Here is an 18,596-nt window from a genome sequence, read left to right as displayed (position 1 = left end):
TTTTTAAGAGACTCAGCAGATCATTAGATGAGTATACTCTAAAACAAGCTGTGAGACAGTGTATCAACTTCTGAGTAAAATCATCATTTTCATGATTTTGTACATAACACAACCTATCTGTTTATCAAGTACATATTGATCAAAATCTAGTGGTGCTGTGTCACATGCAGTAAAATCCTCTTTGTAAGCTAATTACACAGGTGATGGTAAAAAACAGAATTTATGTTTACCTGATAAATTACTTTCTCCAACGGTGTGTCCGGTCCACGGCGTCATCCTTACTTGTGGGATATTCTCTTCCCCAACAGGAAATGGCAAAGAGCCCAGCAAAGCTGGTCACATGATCCCTCCTAGGCTCCGCCTACCCCAGTCATTCGACCGACGTTAAGGAGGAATATTTGCATAGGAGAAACCATATGTTACCGTGGTGACTGTAGTTAAAGAAAATAAATTATCAGACCTGATTAAAAAAAAAACCAGGGCGGGCCGTGGACCGGACACACCGTTGGAGAAAGTAATTTATCAGGTAAACATAAATTCTGTTTTCTCCAACATAGGTGTGTCCGGTCCACGGCGTCATCCTTACTTGTGGGAACCAATACCAAAGCTTTAGGACACGGATGAAGGGAGGGAGCAAATCAGGTCACCTAAATGGAAGGCACCACGGCTTGCAAAACCTTTCTCCCAAAAATAGCCTCAGAAGAAGCAAAAGTATCAAATTTGTAAAATTTAGAAAAAGTGTGCAGTGAAGACCAAGTCGCTGCCTTACATATCTGATCAACAGAAGCCTCGTTCTTGAAGGCCCATGTGGAAGCCACAGCCCTAGTGGAGTGAGCTGTGATTCTTTCAGGAGGCTGCCGTCCGGCAGTCTCATAAGCCAATCGGATAATGCTTTTAATCCAGAAGGAGAGAGAGGTAGAAGTTGCTTTTTGACCTCTCCGTTTACCAGAATAAACAACAAACAAAGACAAAGTTTGTCTGAAATCCTTAGTAGCTGCTAAGTAAAATTTGAGAGCACGAACTACATCCAAGTTGTGCAACAAACGTTCCTTCTTTGAAACTGGATTAGGACACAAAGAAGGCACAACTATCTCCTGGTTAATGTTTTTGCTAGAAACAACTTTTGGAAGAAAACCAGGTTTAGTACGCAAAACCACCTTATCTGCATGGAACACCAGATAAGGAGAAGAACACTGCAGAGCAGATAATTCTGAAACTCTTCTAGCAGAAGAAATTGCAACCAAAAACAAAACTTTCCAAGATAATAACTTAATATCAACGGAATGTAAGGGTTCAAACGGAACCCCCTGAAGAACTGAAAGAACTAGGTTGAGACTCCAAGGAGGAGTCAAAATTTTGTAAACAGGCTTGATTCTAACCAGAGCCTGAACAAAGGCTAGAACATCTGGCACAGCTGCCAGCTTTTTGTGAAGTAACACAGACAAGGCAGAAATCTGTCCCATCAAGGAACTTGCAGATAATCCTTTTTCCAATCCTTCTCGAAGGAAGGATAGACTCTTAGGAATCTTAACCTTGTCCCAAGGGAATCCTGCAGATTCACACCAACAGATATACCAAATTATGTGGTAATTTTTCTGGTTACAGGCTTTCAGGCCTGAACAAGAGTATTAATAACAGAATCTGAGAACCCTCGCTTTGATAAGATCAAGCGTTCAATCTCCAAGCAGTCAGCTGGAGTGGGTCGAACGGACCTAGAACAAGAAGGTCTCTCAAAGGTAGCTTCCATGGTGGAGCCGATGACATATTCACCAGATCTGCATACCAAGTCCTGCGTGGCCACGCAGGAGCTATCAAAATCACCGACGCCCTCTCCTGATTGATCCTGGCTACCAGCCTGGGGATGAGAGGAAACGGCGGGAACACATAAGCTAGTTTGAAGGTCCAAGGTGCTACTAGTGCATCCACTAGAGCCGCCTTGGGATCCCTGGATCTGTACCCGTAGTAAGGAACTCTGAAGTTCTGACGAGAGGCCATCAGATCCATGTCTGGAATGCCCCACGGTTGAGTGACTTGGGCAAAGATTTCCGGATGGAGTTCCCACTCCCCCGGATGCAATGTCTGACGACTCAGAAAATCCGCTTCCCAATTTTCCACTCCTGGGATGTGGATAGCAGACAGGTGGCAGGAGTGAGACTCCGCCCATAGAATGATTTTGGTCACTTCTTCCATCGCTAGGGAACTCCTTGTTCCCCCCTGATGGTTGATGTATGAACTTGGCCCTCGCTAGCTGAGGCCAAGCTTTGAGAGCATTGAATATCGCTCTCAGTTCCAGAATATTTATCGGTAGAAGAGATTCTACCCGAGACCAAAGACCCTGAGCTTTCAGGGATCCCCAGACCGCGCCCCAGCCCATCAGACTGGCGTCGGTCGTGACAATGACCCACTCTGGTCTGCGGAAGGTCATCCCTTGTGACAGGTTGTCCAGGGACAGCCACCAACGGAATGAGTCTCTGGTCCTCTGATTTACTTGTATCTTCGGAGACAAGTCTGAATAGTCCCCATTCCACTGACTGAGCATGAACAGTTGTAATGGTCTTAGATGAATGCGCACAAAAGGAACTATGTCCATTGCCGCTACCATCAAACCTATCACTTCCATGCACTGCGCTATGGAAGGAAGAGGAACGGAATGAAGTATCCGACAAGAGTCTAGAAGTTTTGTTTTTCTGGCTTCTGTCAGAAAAATCCTCATTTCTAAGGAGTCTATTATAGTTCCCAAGAAGGGAACCCTCGTTGACGGAGATAGAGAACTCTTTTCCACGTTCACTTTCCATCCGTGAGATCTGAGAAAGGCCAGGACAATGTCCGTGTGAGCCTTTACTTGAGGAAGGGACGACGCTCGAATCAGAATGTCGTCCAAGTAAGGTACTACAGCAATGCCCCTTGGTCTTAGCACCGCCAGAAGGGACCCTAGTACCTATGAGAAAATCCTAGGAGCAGTGGCTAATCCGAAAGAAAACGCCACGAACTGGAAATGCTTGTCCAGGAATGCAAACCTTAGGAACCGATGATGTTCCTTGTGGATAGGAATATGTAGATACGCATCCTTGAAATCCACCTTGGTCATGAATTGACCTTCCTGGATGGAAGGAAGAAGTGTTCGAATGGTTTCCATCTTGAACGATGGAACCTTGAGAAACTTGTTCAAGATCTTGAGATCTAAGATTGGTCTGAACGTTCCCTCTTTTTTGGGAACTATGAACAGATTGGAGTAGAACCCCATCCCTTGTTCTCCTAATGGAACAGGATGAATCACTCCCATTTTTAGCAGGTCTTCTACCCAATGTAAGAATGCCTGTCTTCTTATGTGGTCTGAAGACAACTGAGACCTGTGGAACCTCCCCCTTGGAGGAAGCCCCTTGAACTCCAGAGAATAACCTTGGGAGACTATTTCTAGCGCCCAAGGATCCAGAACATCTCTTGCCCAAGCCTGAGCGAAGAGAGAGAGTCTGCCCCCCACCAGATCCGGTCCCGGATCGGGGGCCCGCATTTCATGCTGTCTTGGTAGCAGTGGCAGGTTTCCTGGCCTGCTTTCCTTTGTTCCAGCCTTGCATAGGTCTCCAGGCTGGATTGGCTTGAGAAGTATTACCTTCCTGCTTAGAGGACGTAGCCCTTGGGGCTGATCCGTTTCTGCGAAAGGGACGAAACTTAGGTTTATTTTTGGTCTTGAAAAGACCTATCCTGAGGAAGGGCGTGGCCCTTGCCCCCAGTGATATCAGAGATAATCTCTTTCAAGTCAGGGCCAAAGAGTGTTTTCCCCTTGAAAGGAATGTCAAGCAATTTGTTCTTGGAAGACGCATCCGCTGCCCAAGATTTTAACCAAAGCGCTCTGCGCCACAATAGCAAACCCAGAATTTTTTCGCCGCTAACCTAGCCAATTGCAAGGTGGCGTCTAGGGTGAAAGAATTAGCCAATTTAAGAGCACGAATTCTGTCCATAATCTCCTCATAAGAAGAAGAATTACTAATAATCGCCTTTCCTAGCTCATCAAACTAGAAACACGCGGCTGCAGTGACAGGGACAATGCATGCAATTGGTTGTAGAAGGGAACCTTGCTGAACAAAACATCTTTAGCAGACCTTCTAATTTTTTATCCATAGGATCTTGGAAAGCACAACTATCTTCTATGGGTATAGTGGCGCGCTTGTGTAGAGTAGAAACCGCCCCCTCGACCTTGGGGACTGTCTGCCATCAGTCCTTTCTGGGGTCGACTATAGGAAAACAATTTTATAAATATGGGGGGAGGTACTAAAGGTATACCGGGCCTGTCCCATTCTTTACTAACAATGTACGCCACCCGCTTGGATATAGGAAAAGCTTCGGGGGGCCCCGGGGCCTCTAAGAACTTTTCCATTTTACATAGTGGTTCTGGAATGACCAGATAATCACAATCATCCAAATTGGATAACACCTCCTTAAGCAGAGCGCGGAGATGTTCCAACTTAAATTTAAAAGTAATCACATCAGGTTCAGCTTGTTGAGAAATGTTTCCTGAATCTGAAATTTCTCCCTCAGACAAAACCTCCCTGGCCCCCTCAGACTGGTGTAGGGGCCCTTCAGAAACCATATCATCAGCGTTCTCATGCTCTACAGAATTTTCTAAAACAGAGCAGTCGCGCTTTCGCTGATAAGTGGGCATATTGGCTAAAATGTTTTTGATAGAATTATCCATTACAGCCGTTAAATGTTGCATAGTAAGGAGTATTGGCGCACTAGATGTACTAGGGGCCTCCTGTATGGGCAAGACTGGTGTAGACGAAGGAGGGGATGATGCAGTACCATGCTTACTCCCCTCACTTGAGGAATCATCTTGGGCATCATTTTTACTAAATTTTTTTATGACATAAAATACATATAGTTAAATGAGAAGGAACCTTGGTTTCCCCACAGTCAGAACACAATCTATCTGGTAGTTCAGACATGTTAAACAGGCATAAACTTGATAACAAAGCACAAAAAACGTTTTAAAATAAAACCGTTACTGTCACTTTAAATTTTAAACTAAACACACTTTATTACTGCAATTGCGAAAAAGTATGAAGGAATTGTTCAAAATTCACCAAAATTTCACCACAGTGTCTTAAAGCCTTAAAAGTATTGCACACCAAATTTAACCCTTAAAATAACGGAACCGGAGCCGTTTTTATATTTAACCCCTTTACAGTCCCTGGAATCTGCTTTGCTGAGACCCAACCAAGCCCAAAGGGGAATACGATACCAAATGATGCCTTCAGAAAGACTTTTCTATGTATCAGAGCTCCACACACATGCAGCTGCATGCCATGCTGTCCTCAAAAACAAGTGCGCCATACCGGCGCGAAAATGAGGCTCTGACTATGATTAGGGAAAGCCCCTAAAGAATAAGGTGTCTAAAACAGTGCCTGCCGATATAATCATATCAAAATACCCAGAATAAATGATTCCTCAAGGCTAAATATGTGTTAATAATGAATCGATTTAGCCCAGAAAAAGTCTACAGTCTTAATAAGCCCTTGTGAAGCCCTTATTTACTATCTTAATAAACATGGCTTACCGGATCCCATAGGGAAAATGACAGCTTCCAGCATTACATCGTCTTGTTAGAATGTGTCATACCTCAAGCAGTAAGAGACTGCACACTGTTCCCCCAACTGAAGTTAATTGCTCTCAACAGTCCTGTGTGGAACAGCCATGGATTTTAGTTACGGTGCTAAAATCATTTTCCTCATACAAACAGAAATCTTCATCTCTTTTCTGTTTCTGAGTAAATAGTACATACCAGCACTATTTTAAAATAACAAACTCTTGATTGAATAATAAAAACTACAGTTAAACACTAAAAAACTCTAAGCCATCTCCGTGGAGATGTTGCCTGTACAACGGCAAAGAGAATGACTGGGGTAGGCGGAGCCTAGGAGGGATCATGTGACCAGCTTTGCTGGGCTCTTTGCCATTTCCTGTTGGGGAAGAGAATATCCCACAAGTAAGGATGACGCCGTGGACCGGACACACCTATGTTGGAGAAAATGGTTATCCCGAAAATAACAATAAAGCACTTTCACGCACCTAAACCGACGAATTGTGTACCATCTATTCAACTGCTGCATTTCCTCTAGATTGCAACTGAAATAGGAAAAAATATTAAATATAAATTAAAGAAAATCATTTATTGCAGTTATACTATTGTCTCCAAAGTTTGTAACTTCCTATGGAACTACAGTACACAGTACAGACTGTATAGAGAATATTAATGCCAGTGTACTCAGTCTCACTGTGCCAGAATTAAAATAAGGAAACCTAAAAAAATAAAATATTGTATTTCTATTTTTACTTAAAGGGACAGTATACTATAACATTGTATTTCCCTTAATGTGTTTCCAATTACTTTTTTTACCAGCTGCAGAGTATAAAATGTATGAGATTTGATTTGTTAAGGCTTATTTGTGTATATGAATTAGCTGATTTTGTGTTTTGAAGCCACAACCTAATAAAATGAGTTGAGCTTGTAGGTATAATCAGATCTCATTACTTTATCACATTGTGTACATATACATGCTACTTTATCTTATATCTGTCCATAAACCAATCACCAATACTTGTAGAGCACAACGGGAAATTAACATTTTACTACCTTATCTCTTCTATACCCCACTGGGACTGTAATTTCTTCTACTGGCTGTGTTTACACAGCTTGGCCTTAAGGCCAAAAAATTTCAGGATAGGTGGGAATAACACAGGCTAAAACAACTATTTCAAATGCCAATATAAGGGTAATAGAAATATTTTTTAAACAATTTAATACACTCCAGCAGGTAAAGTGGATAATTGGGAACAAAGTAAAGGGGATATTTGTTTTTGAGTAAGCTGTCCCTTTAAAGGGATATGAAACCCCAATCAGTTCTGTCATGATTCAGATAGATCATACAACAATGACAAATACTGTACATTGCTGGTCGCTAAGGGATTTTCTGCCTATAATAGTGCGGGTCTCCCCACCAGGGGCAAGACCATGCAATTACAACCTCCATCCCTCTTGCAGGCTTCCTGAAATAGTGACGTCTCGCCGCTATTCAAAAAAACAAGCCCCATAGAAAGATCAGCAACGTACAGGGTCGATAAGTGTTTAATTATCAAATATGCTTTGTTCTCTTGGTATCCTTTATTAAAGGAGCAGCAATGCACTACTGGGAGCTAACTGAGCACATCATGTAAGACAATAACAAGAGGCATATTATGTACTACCACCAATCAGCAGATGGCTCCCAGTAGTGCTTTGCTTTGCGGGAACCAGCCTAGGTACGTGCAAACTATCTGAATCATAAAAGAAAAATGTTGTGTTTTCATATCCCTTTAAAAAAAAAAAAAACTAAGAAACAAACAGTAATTTGTTATAGATTAAATAGCTACTTTATGTATTATTAAATTAGGTTTGCTTATTGAATTGATGTAACCCTGTCATCAAACTTGTGCATTTGCATCAAATCATAATTTTACATTAAAGTCATTCTTATCTCTAAAAGTAGATGTAAGTTAATTTTATATACACTATCTGTATTGGTATTAGTTGGAATATTATTTTATTTTTTAATGTTATTACAGGTTTTTTTTTTTTTTTTAAAAAAGCCTTTATCCAAACTGCTTAGGATCGTAGAAAGAATTTTGGAATGGTTTGGAATTTGGAATATTTGTATAAATGAATCAGTAAAACAGGACAGTTTGGAAAGGGGATGGGACAAGTATAAGCAACAATATTTACATGCCATAATAAAAACTAACTTTAGTTTATATGCATACGCTTTAATACTTCTGTATACATAGTACCAACAGTAAGATAATACAGTACTGTAATCAGAAAGGGATTATTCATTGTTTTAAATATACATAGAATTGCATTTGCATTTAGAACAAAAAATAACAAACCAAAGACACAGGCAGATTAAATTGTGACTGACGGGCAGAGGAAATGGTCATTTTTAATAAAAAAAATATTTATTTATTTATTTAAAAATCTGCGTTTCAGAAAAATTTTGGATTTTGGAATTCAGGATTTGGAAATGTGTACCTGTATTATTTGTAGTAATAATAGTAGTAGTAAGAATAATAACAAAAAAAATAATAATAATTGTTTTATTAATTTCTAAAGATTAATTCTTATAGGTTTTATTTTTATTTTACAAATAAAGCTTTTTATCTAAAGGTCTATGGATTTGATAGCCTAACATTACAATCTTGCGTTGTCAATAATAATACAAATAAAAAGATACACTACTTTCTATTATCAGCATTATTTCTATAACATGTAGACTATACAGCTACATTACTTAACCTATGAAATGGGTGCAAGAGAACAGATACAGAAATGAATAATACTGAACAGAAACAAATAAGCAAATAAACATGGTTACCTCTGTCACCAAAACAAATGCACATTCATCCCATGTTAAGGGGAATCTTCTTGAACCCCTCTGCTTGCCAAACCTGCTTGTATCAGGAGATTCTGCTGTCTGTTGCTATTGTGTGAGAAACACACACACACAGATGCATTGTGCTGACATTTTTCCCCAGAATGCCCCATACAGTGCTCTGGGCAAGGATTACAACTTTTTTTAAAAAAAAAAAAAAAGTTAGAGCACTTCCCTTTCTCTCCACTCCCTCCTCCTCCCTCTTTTTCTCATTCCAGCACCCTGTGACCTCCTCTTTATCCAGAAGCCATCCCCCTATCAACGACCTGGCTGCCTGGAAAAGTAAAAGCCCACATGCTTCTATTGTACATCTGTTAGATGGCAAGTGGCTGCAGCTGTCTCACACTGACACAAAACAACAGCCAGTATTTCTTCAGTTCTGGCAGTTTTGTATTAATTGCACCATAAATAAGTCAGCATGCAGAAATAATATCTGTTTTAGTATGGGCACTTTTTATTTATAATTATTCCTCCTTTCATGCTGGTACCTCTCCTTTATGTGATTTTTATGTAAAGTATCTGAAACCCCTAGAGGCAAGGGTGACAAACTTTTTGTAAATCTGTCCAAATTAGTGATAATCCAAACAATTGTGAGTGTTCCCTTCTTTGAAAAGGTAAAAGGGACATAATTCTATTTTCCTGTAAAGCAGGGATGGGGACCCTTGGCACTCCTGATGTTTCAGAACTACATTACCCATGACGCTAATGAACTCTGAAGTCCAGTTGAGCATCATGGGAAATGTAGTTCTGAAACATCTGGAGGGCCAAGGTTCCTCATCCCTGATTTAAAGCTACAATATATACCAACAATTAAAGTGTTTTTGCTGATATATAGCATGGATTCCTAAGAAAAAGAATTTGATAGATTTTTATTGCTCACAATGAATGATTACAGCATTACAATTAATTCGAAAGGTGTTCTTTGGGGTTGAGGTCAGGGCTCTCTGCAGGCCACTCCTCAAGTTCCTCACACCAAACTCAAACAATGTCTTCATGGAACTCGCTTTGTGCACAGGGTCACAGAAAAGGTCCTTCCCAGAAATGTTATCACAAAATTGGAAGCACCCAATTGTTGAAAACGTCTTTGTATTCTGTAGCATTAAGATGACCTTTCATTGGAACAAAGGGGCCAAACCCAAACTCTGCAAAATAGCCCCTGACCATTATCCCTCCTCGACCAAACATTACAGGAGGAACTATAGAACCCGGGTAGTATTTTCCTGGCATCAGCCACTCCCCAATTTCACCATTAGACTATCAAACAGTGAAGCGTGATTTTTATGCAATACCTGCTTCAGCACTTGAGGATCCCACTTTGTGTGTTTGAGTGGTTTACAACTAGTTGGGTTATCGTTGCTCTTAAATGCTTTTATTTCACTATAATAGCACTTCAAATTGATCAAAACAGATCTAGTAGAGCAGAAATTTCACAAAATGGTATGTGCCAAAGGTGTCACTGAGCTTTTTAGTGTGATCCACTGTATTGCCAATGTTTGCTTCTGGAGATTTCATAGTTATGTGTTGAATTGTATGCACCTGCTAGCAATGGGTGTGGTTGAAACACCTGACCTCAATAATAAGTAGGGAGAGGTTTTAATATAATTTTGGCCATATAGTGTGTATGTGTATGTATATTATTACAAACATACACACCTGTAGATAGCAAGCTCATTTGAAGCAGGGCCATTCTACTCTATTTGTTTTTGTTTAATCTGCTTCAAAAATCTTTTCTCTTTTATGTAACGTTTGTGTATGTCATTTGGTGGCAGTAAATCATTACAAACCAAGCAAGCATACTTATTTTCTATAACGTGTGTGTGTGTGTATATGTATATATATATATATATATATATATAGGGCGCACAGCAAAAGAGACCTTCCTGGTGTAGTATGTAAAGTAAACTTGAAGATGATCTAAAGAATAAAGCCAAATGGACACTCACGTGTTTCCACCTTAACTTCTATGAGGTATGGATAAGACACTGTGTGGCAGACAGCCACTGAAAAATACAGCTTAATCCTCCTCCTTTCCAGCATGCGTCCCCTCCTCAGATCTAGTCCTCACCTTGCAAGCAGAAGATAAACCACTTTGTAAGGGGGATAGGCAATCTGTATAGAGTGGGGCTATATTGACCTTTTTATCAGCTTTTCTCAGTTCAGCTGCAATGTGTCTCTCTTGCCTAGTCAAAAACACTCTGTAGGCCTTTTCTGGGGAGACCTACAATTTCAGGACATTACTGTTACTTGTATTTGTAGCGCTGTATTTTTTCCGTGTTTTAGATTTGAGACAAGTCTCATTGTGCAGGCTACTCCAGAGAGGGAGGAACTGAGACCTTGCTGTATGTTTGAATGTATAGCTGGCAGATACAAGAGACTGGCACATATTCCCCCATTTCCCCTTAAGGGTCGCCATAACCCCATTCCACACAGATTGTTCATCCCCCCCTTTCGGAGCGGTTCATCTTCTGCTGGCGAGGTGAGGATGGGAAGGGAACGGAACGTATGCTGACAAAGAAAATCAAGGGGACTAAGCTGCCTTCTCCAGTGGATATCTACCACACAGTGTCTTATCCATACCTCATAGGAGTTGAGGTAGAAACACGTGAGTGTTCATTTGGCTTCATTTTGTAGAACAGTTTCAAGTGTAAATTACATACTACACCAAGAAGGTTTCCTTTGCTGTGCGCCCTTCCCTCTTCTGTTCCAGATTTTCCTTGGAAGTTTCCCTAACCTTAGGTGAACTCCATCTCTCCTTTGGGATCAGGCTGCGCGTGAAGGACTACTTTCTCTCCCCCCTACTTACACTGGATCAGTACTCCAAATTTTGGGACATTCATATTTATAGTGCTCTATTTTCTCTGTGTTCTCTCTCTCTCTCTCTCTCAATATATATATATATATATATAGAGAGAGAGAGAGAGAGAGAGAGAGAGAGAGAGAGAGAGAGAGAGAGAGAGAGAGAGATATTTTACCAAAAATCCATCCTTTATATATATATATATATTTAAAAATTAATAGAACATATATGCTATGTGAAGAACATTGGAATGTGAAATATTCATATTTCATGTCGGGTTAGCACACTTTGGTTTGAACGCGAGTAGGGTGTTAGGCATTTTGCGCGCGTCGGGTTATAGCACTCATGCGAAAACTTAACTTTCAACTTGTAATACACGTGCTACCCAATGCGCAAAAAGCCTCCATCTAGCAGAGTTAACGTGCGAGCAGGAGCACAAAATACCGCTCCACTCTTAATCTACAACATTCCAACATTTCAGAAGTTACTGAGGTCTTTCTTAAAGAACCAAAATGTTGGAAACTGTAAAACATTTAAATATTTACATATTATGGAAAATAAGTATGTTAGCTTTCTTCATAGGGATGGATAATACAATGGATAATACAATTGATGTCCGCAGCCTCAGAGGCACCGGAACAGTTAAGGAGCAGCAATCTTAAGACCGCTAATTCATAACTGCTGCTCACATGGAAACAGGCGCATCAGGGGCCATTCGGCCCTTGATAAATCGGCCCCTATGTGTAGTGTGTATACGTGTGTGTATAATATGCATGTAATGTGGTCGTAGATTGTGTGTGTAGTGTGCATGTAGTCTGTGTAGTCTGTGTAGTGTGTATATGTGTGTATAATAGGCATGTAGTCTGTGTAGTGTGTATATGTGTGTATAATAGGCATGTAGTCTGTGTAGTGTGTATATGTGTGTATAATAGGCATGTAGTCTGTGTAGTGTGTATATGTGTGTATAATAGGCATGTAGTCTGTGTAGTGTGTATATGTGTGTATAATAGGCATGTAGTCTGTGTAGTGTGTATATGTGTGTATAATAGGCATGTAGTCTGTGTAGTGTGTACATACTACACACATACGGAGAGTATTCAGTTTACAATAATTACATTTTATACACCCTATTGCATTAATTGCAGACATAAAAATAAGTGGAGTGTCTCATGAATTTCAAAAGTAAGCCATTGGCATCTTACAGCAAAACCAGCTGAGCAGCACTGCATTTGTTTGTAAGCTTTGGTTATTTACATCATCTGCCTCCTTTCTCTCTAGCTGTTATATTACACTGGCTGCTGATGTATGCAAAGGAATGGTTCATTTTGTCAGAGAACCAACCAATAAGTGTAAGCAGGCAAAGCCTCGTACAAATAGGGCTTGATTTATCAAGCCCTTCTCCTCCCTGTGACTGCAGGTTCGCACAAGAGAACCTGCAGTCAGGATTTATCAAGCAACGTTCATTAGACCCCTGCTTCCCTACCCTGTTCACCTCTTAGGTGGAGAATTTCAATCTCCCCGGTCTTGTCCAACCAGGGAAATTGACAGCTCCTGCCCACGCGGGATTGGCTGCACGTGGGTAGGGGGCGGGGTTGCACAAGAGCAGAAAGGAGCGCTCGTTTGCAATGTTAAATTCCCTGCAGAGGATTGTTGCCCGCCAAAGGAGAGCTTGGGCAAACAGGGGAGAATGTGTACGCCATGGATTGATAAATCAAGCTCATAGAGTGGATAATGATCACAGATTCGGTTTCCCCTGTGGCTGTTAAACTAAATTTAAAGAGACAGTAAACACCTTGTAATTACAAGACAAGTTCACTGTACTTTTAAAACCAGTCTATTATTAAAGGGATAGTCTGGTCAAAATTAAACTTCCATGATTCAGATAGAGCATGCAATTTTAAGCAACTTTCTTATTTACTCCTATTATCAACTTTTCTTTGTTCTCTTGGTATTTATTTAATTAACCCCTTCACCCAATAAGGCTTATATATACACGTCTTGCAGTACTTTGCCTATCATACTACAAGTATTATTATCATTATACTTTAATTATGAAGCGCAATCATATTCCGCAGCACTGTCCATGGATACAGTTCATTTAAATAAAACAATAATATAAAACTTCTAAGAGACAGGACAAAATTTACAAACACATACAGGAGAAATTGAGGGCCAAATATATATATATACATACACGTCTTCGTTTCAGGTAGCTTCAGCACTCTCTGCTGTTAAGTTACAGCCGAGATCTGAAGTTCCTGAAGTGTTACTGTCTGTAACGATCGTTGTTGGTGCCGGCGGGAGGTGTGCGCGGCCCAGCAGGGGAGGCGGGAGGGAGTGGGAGGGCCCTACGCTGTGGCAAAAAAGAAATAAAGGGACAGCGATGGATGGATGGGGCAGCTACACTACAGAAAAAGTGGATGGGCATTGTGTGGGGTCCCTAACTAAGGATCGATGGAGGGAGCGGGGGAGTTGTTTAAGACACTAATAGAAAATTTTTAACAAATATTATTAAAAATAAAAATATATTTTTTTAAAAAGCAGTTTATAGGTAATGGCAGACAGCTGCCAGTACCTAAGATGGCAGCTAATAGGTAGAGGGGATCCTACACTGCAGAACATATAAAAATAAAAAAATATATATATTTTAGTAAAAGAAAGAAAAAAAAAAAGCCTTACATATTTTCATACTGACACAGTCGTCTGCCAGTACCTAAGATGGGGGTGACCAGTTGGGGAGAGAAGAGAGCTGTTTGGGAGGGATCAGGTAGGGATCAGGGGGTGAATAGTGTCAAGTGGGAGGCTAATCCCTACACTAAAGCTAAAATTAACCTTTTAAACTACCTAATTAACACCTTCACTGTTGGGAATAATAGACGTGTGCTGCAATTAGCGGGCTTCTAATTACCAATAAACAATGGTAAAGCTATATATGTCTGCTATTTCTGAACAAAGGGGATCTTAGAGGAACTTTTACAAACATGTGTGCCATGATTGCACAAGCAGTATGTAAATAATTTCTGTGAGAAACCCAAAGTTTGTGAAAAAAGTAACAATTTTATTTATTTGATCGCATTTGGCGGTGAAATGATGGCATGAAATATACCAAAATTGGCCTAGATCAATATCTTGGATTGTCTACTTAAAGAAAATATATAGTTTTGTCAGATAAATAAAAAAAAAAACAAGGCTCGATTTCTGTTTAAATGGAGTGATGGCAAAAATGCTAAAAATTCTCTGGTATTTTTGGGCAAGTTTTTGTCTGAAAGTACCGGTAGTGAAGGGGTTAATTGATTTAGACATTAAAACCATCTCTTTGTTCTCATCATTCATGAGCCAGTAGATTGTTTTTCCCATCATGGAGCGAGATACATACAGAATAACATATTAGCCAAATCTAAATATTTTTTAAAACAAAGTAACATTTTGTTTGCTGCAATTGTTTATTTCAGCAGTCAAACTCTACCCATTAATTGCCTTGCAGGTGACAGGGCTGGTCATAGTGTTAGTATAAAGTGCATTGTTTTGGGGTTATTATCTGTTAACATCAATTAGGTAAATATATGTAGCAAGGTTGGCCTTGAAAGATCAGCAGGGTGATATTTCAGTCCTGACAATATGAAAATCTACCATTTTCATAGCTAAATTACATGAAAAGGGGACAAAATAAATAAAGTATGTGTGAGTACATACTGTATATATTTTACTCATAACTAAACATTTTATATACAAATCTCAAAGTGTATAGTTTTACAAGTTTTAATTCCTCAATCACATGATGACTCTTATAGCACTATGGTCTGCCAAGGACAATGACATAGATCTTTTAAATTAAATCAGTGACTACTGCTTTCCAGAAACCTTTCAAAAAATAGTATGACATCAAATAAAAATATTCAACCTGCTGTACTACTCACTAAATAACCCAAACTACAAAGTAGTGATGATCAAGTATTTATTTTTATGAAAACAACTACTTCATATTTGCATGATTTATATAATTTATTTCTTAGGAAGTGAAGGAAGTCTGATTTAGTGAACATGAAAACTGTGTACACAAAAAATTTAAATTAAAAAAATGATCGTTCTGGTGATATAGTATGACCCAGATCTCATGTATATCTGACTTGTTACAGTATATATAAATGTGGCCCTCATATTTCAGGAGAGGGGGGGAGTGTCTGCTCTTCCTGCTTTCTCAGCCCCTTTCACTGGGTGTTCCAGCCTAACCTCATAAACAATGCTAAACTGGGAGCTTCTAAGTAAGTTTTTAAAAGGTTTTATACTGGATTTTTAGATCAGTATTTGTACATATTCTTCTTTATAGTAGTGTGTATTACATGCAGTTAAATGGAAAGTGGTGTATACTGTCCAAAGTACTTAAAAGCTCCCAGTTCAGCACTGTTGATGAGGTTAGGCTGGGACACCCAGTGAAAGGGGCTGGGAAACCAGACATACGAAAATACAGATTACACAAACAAACACAAACAATAGCAGCAAGGCCTGGGTCTACATCTGAAACTTTGGCGCTTGGGTAGGAGTCTGAAAATCAGCACAATGTTATTAAAAAAAAAATAAGCAAAAATATATATTGTTACAAAAACACTACCAGATGGGCTATATAAATGGAGCGTACAATGTCCCTTTAACATATATGAATCATAGTAACACAGAAATACAATATAAGAGAAGTAAAACTTCAAGACACGAGTGCTTCTTTAAACAATAGGTTCCTTCATTTACAGCTAAATGTGTTGAATCAGAAGCTCACTGTAAATTCAACATTTTAGGTTTTCTGTCAATGAAAGGGGCAGTAAACTCTTTTAGATTTTAATTTAAAATGCTAACTTGGTTATGACAGTAAAACAGCTTTGCCATATACTTTCATTCTTTTCCTGTAATTTAAGTCTGAAAATTGTGGATTCTCCAGTCCTGAAAAGTGAAAGACCACATGGCAGGCGTCACAAGCCTAACCTTGCCACGCAACAGTCTCTAATTTGAGGTTTGTTATTCTCTGCTGAAGCCAAAACAATGGAGATTTTGTTAACACAAGTGGTGGGTGGAGTTTGATTATTGAAAAACAATTGCAGCAAACAAAAAATGTCTAATTGTTGTCACAATATAGCTATGTATGTCATACAAAGTACATGATTTCTCCTACCAGTGTTTAAGGGGTTAATGCAGACACAGAAATGTTTTCACAGAGAGCGATCATACTTGAGAGGTGGGGGGGGGGGGCACACAACCAAAATATGCAGATATATTAAAAAATATCTAGAAACTACTTCCATATAACATTATCACATACATATGCATATAGTTGAGATGCTGATGAATGGAGGTGTCCAATAAATCTGAGGAAAAGTTTACAGTGTGTTGAAAAATAAATACATGTAATAAGTTGACATATATATAAAAAATAGACATACAGTTTCAAAACAGTACTTAGGTAAATCTAATCCAAATAGTCCTTTCTTGTCTTGAGCAGGGTTCTCTGTAGTATGAGGAAGCACTATTTTATACACACTGCAGATCACTTGACCCCTAGGGGGGTTTGATTGTGCTTAAATTACACCTCCTGGGCTGCAGATATGTGCAACTAGGAAACAGAAAAGCAACTTACAGCATGTCATGTGACTGCTACATGACCCAATCAAACATGCCTGGCTAGGGTGAGTGGTATAGCATGGAAAATGCCAGCTGCTTAAATGGCCATTATAGTGGAAAAATAACATTCTAATTTGTTACAGCAAGTCATTTTAGCACTAGCGACCCTGCAACGCTATGGTTTTAACCTTGGTAGCTGCAGAGAACTGCTGGTGTTAATCGGAAACAGCCACTGTCCCAGCTGTGGCAGTCAGAGAAAACATAAATTATGCTTACCTGATAATTTCATTTTCTTCTGAAGGGAAGAGTCCACAGCTGCATTCAATACTTTTGGGAATTCAGAACCTGTCCACCAGGAGGAGGCAAAGACACCCCAGCCAAAGGCTTAAATACCTCCCCCACTTCCCTCATCCCCCAGTCATTCTGCCAAGGGAACAAGGAACCGTAGGAGAAATATCAGGGTGAAAAAAGGTGCCAGAAGAACAAAAAATGACAGTCGCCTCACAGAGATTAAAAACACGGGCGGGAGCTGTGGACTCTTCCCTTCAGAAGAAAATGAAATTATCAGGTAAGCATAATTTATGTTTTTCTTCTTAAAAGGGAAGAGTCCATAGCCGCATTCATTACTTTTGGGAAAACAATACCCAAGCTAGAGGACACTGAATGCAAATAACGGGCGGGAACAAAAGACGGCCCCTTCAAAAGGCACCACAGCCTGAATTACTCAACACCCAAAATAATTTAAATACAAAAAATCCCGAGCCCAGGTAACTGCACATCAGTTACACCACCAGCAAAGCCGAACTAGAGACCACTCAGACCTAGAGTCCGTCAGGCCCAAACAACCTCCGAGGCGTCCATCCCACGGAACACGACACCCAAGAAGATTTGCGGCCAAAGATAAAGACCGCATCTGCCCCCCCAACTTTTCCCACTCAACGCCTAGAGAACAACCCATGGTTGTCTTAGAAAGGCAACGCCCCGGGAAACAAACTCCCTAGAACACAAGGACCAAGAAAGAAGGATCCATACACAGGGAACATGTCCCAAAAGGACTTGAGGTACTCCTCACATCCCTAATCCCATACCATACCCTAAGGTACTCCAGGAAAGTCCCCGATGCCCCAAAACATATCTAGATCTGGAGGCTAGATAGGCGGAAACAGCTAAAACAGGATAAATATCCCGGCAGCTAGAACAGAGCTCTCCAAGAGAAACAGAATTTATGCTTACCTGATAAATTACTTTCTCCAACGGTGTGTCCGGTCCACGGCGTCATCCATTACTTGGGGGAATATTCTCATCCCCAACAGGAAATGGCAAAGAGCACAGCAAAAGCTGTCCATATAGCCCCTCCTCAGGCTCCGCCCACCAGTCATTCGACCGACGGTTAGGAGAAAAAAAGGAGAAACTATAGGGTGCCGTGGTGACTGTAGTGTATAGAGAAAGAAATTTTTCAAACCTGATTAAAAAACCAGGGCAGGCCGTGGACTGGACACACCGTTGGAGAAAGTAATTTATCAGGTAAGCATAAATTCTGTTTTCTCCAACATTGGTGTGTCCGGTCCACGGCGTCATCCATTACTTGTGGGAACCAATACCAAAGCTTTAGGACACGGATGAAGGGAGGGAGCAAATCAGGTTACCTAAACGGAAGGCACCACGGCTTGCAAAACCTTTCTCCCAAAAACAGCCTCCAAAGAAGCAAAAGTATCAAATTTGTAAAATTT

General features: G+C 40.1%; 1 protein-coding gene across 4 annotated transcripts in view; it reads right to left on the bottom strand.

The window, feature by feature from the left end:
- Positions 1–18,596, bottom strand: part of PSD3 (pleckstrin and Sec7 domain containing 3) — a 1,090,324-nt gene that overhangs the window by 767,571 nt on the left and 304,157 nt on the right. The window contains exon 1 of one of the 4 annotated variants that reach the window (XM_053703214.1): positions 8,406–8,540. The exons of the other annotated variants lie outside the window; for them this stretch is intronic. The gene's annotated coding sequence lies outside the window, so the exon portion shown is untranslated. Of the gene's footprint in view, positions 1–8,405; positions 8,541–18,596 lie in introns of those variants that run through there. 4 annotated transcript variants of the gene reach the window in all.

The sequence above is a fragment of the Bombina bombina genome, chromosome 2 (genome assembly GCF_027579735.1).
Source record: "Bombina bombina isolate aBomBom1 chromosome 2, aBomBom1.pri, whole genome shotgun sequence".
Lineage (NCBI taxonomy): Eukaryota > Metazoa > Chordata > Amphibia > Anura > Bombinatoridae > Bombina > Bombina bombina.
Note: the sequence above shows the minus strand (reverse complement) of the source record. Positions and strands in the feature narration are given on the sequence as shown.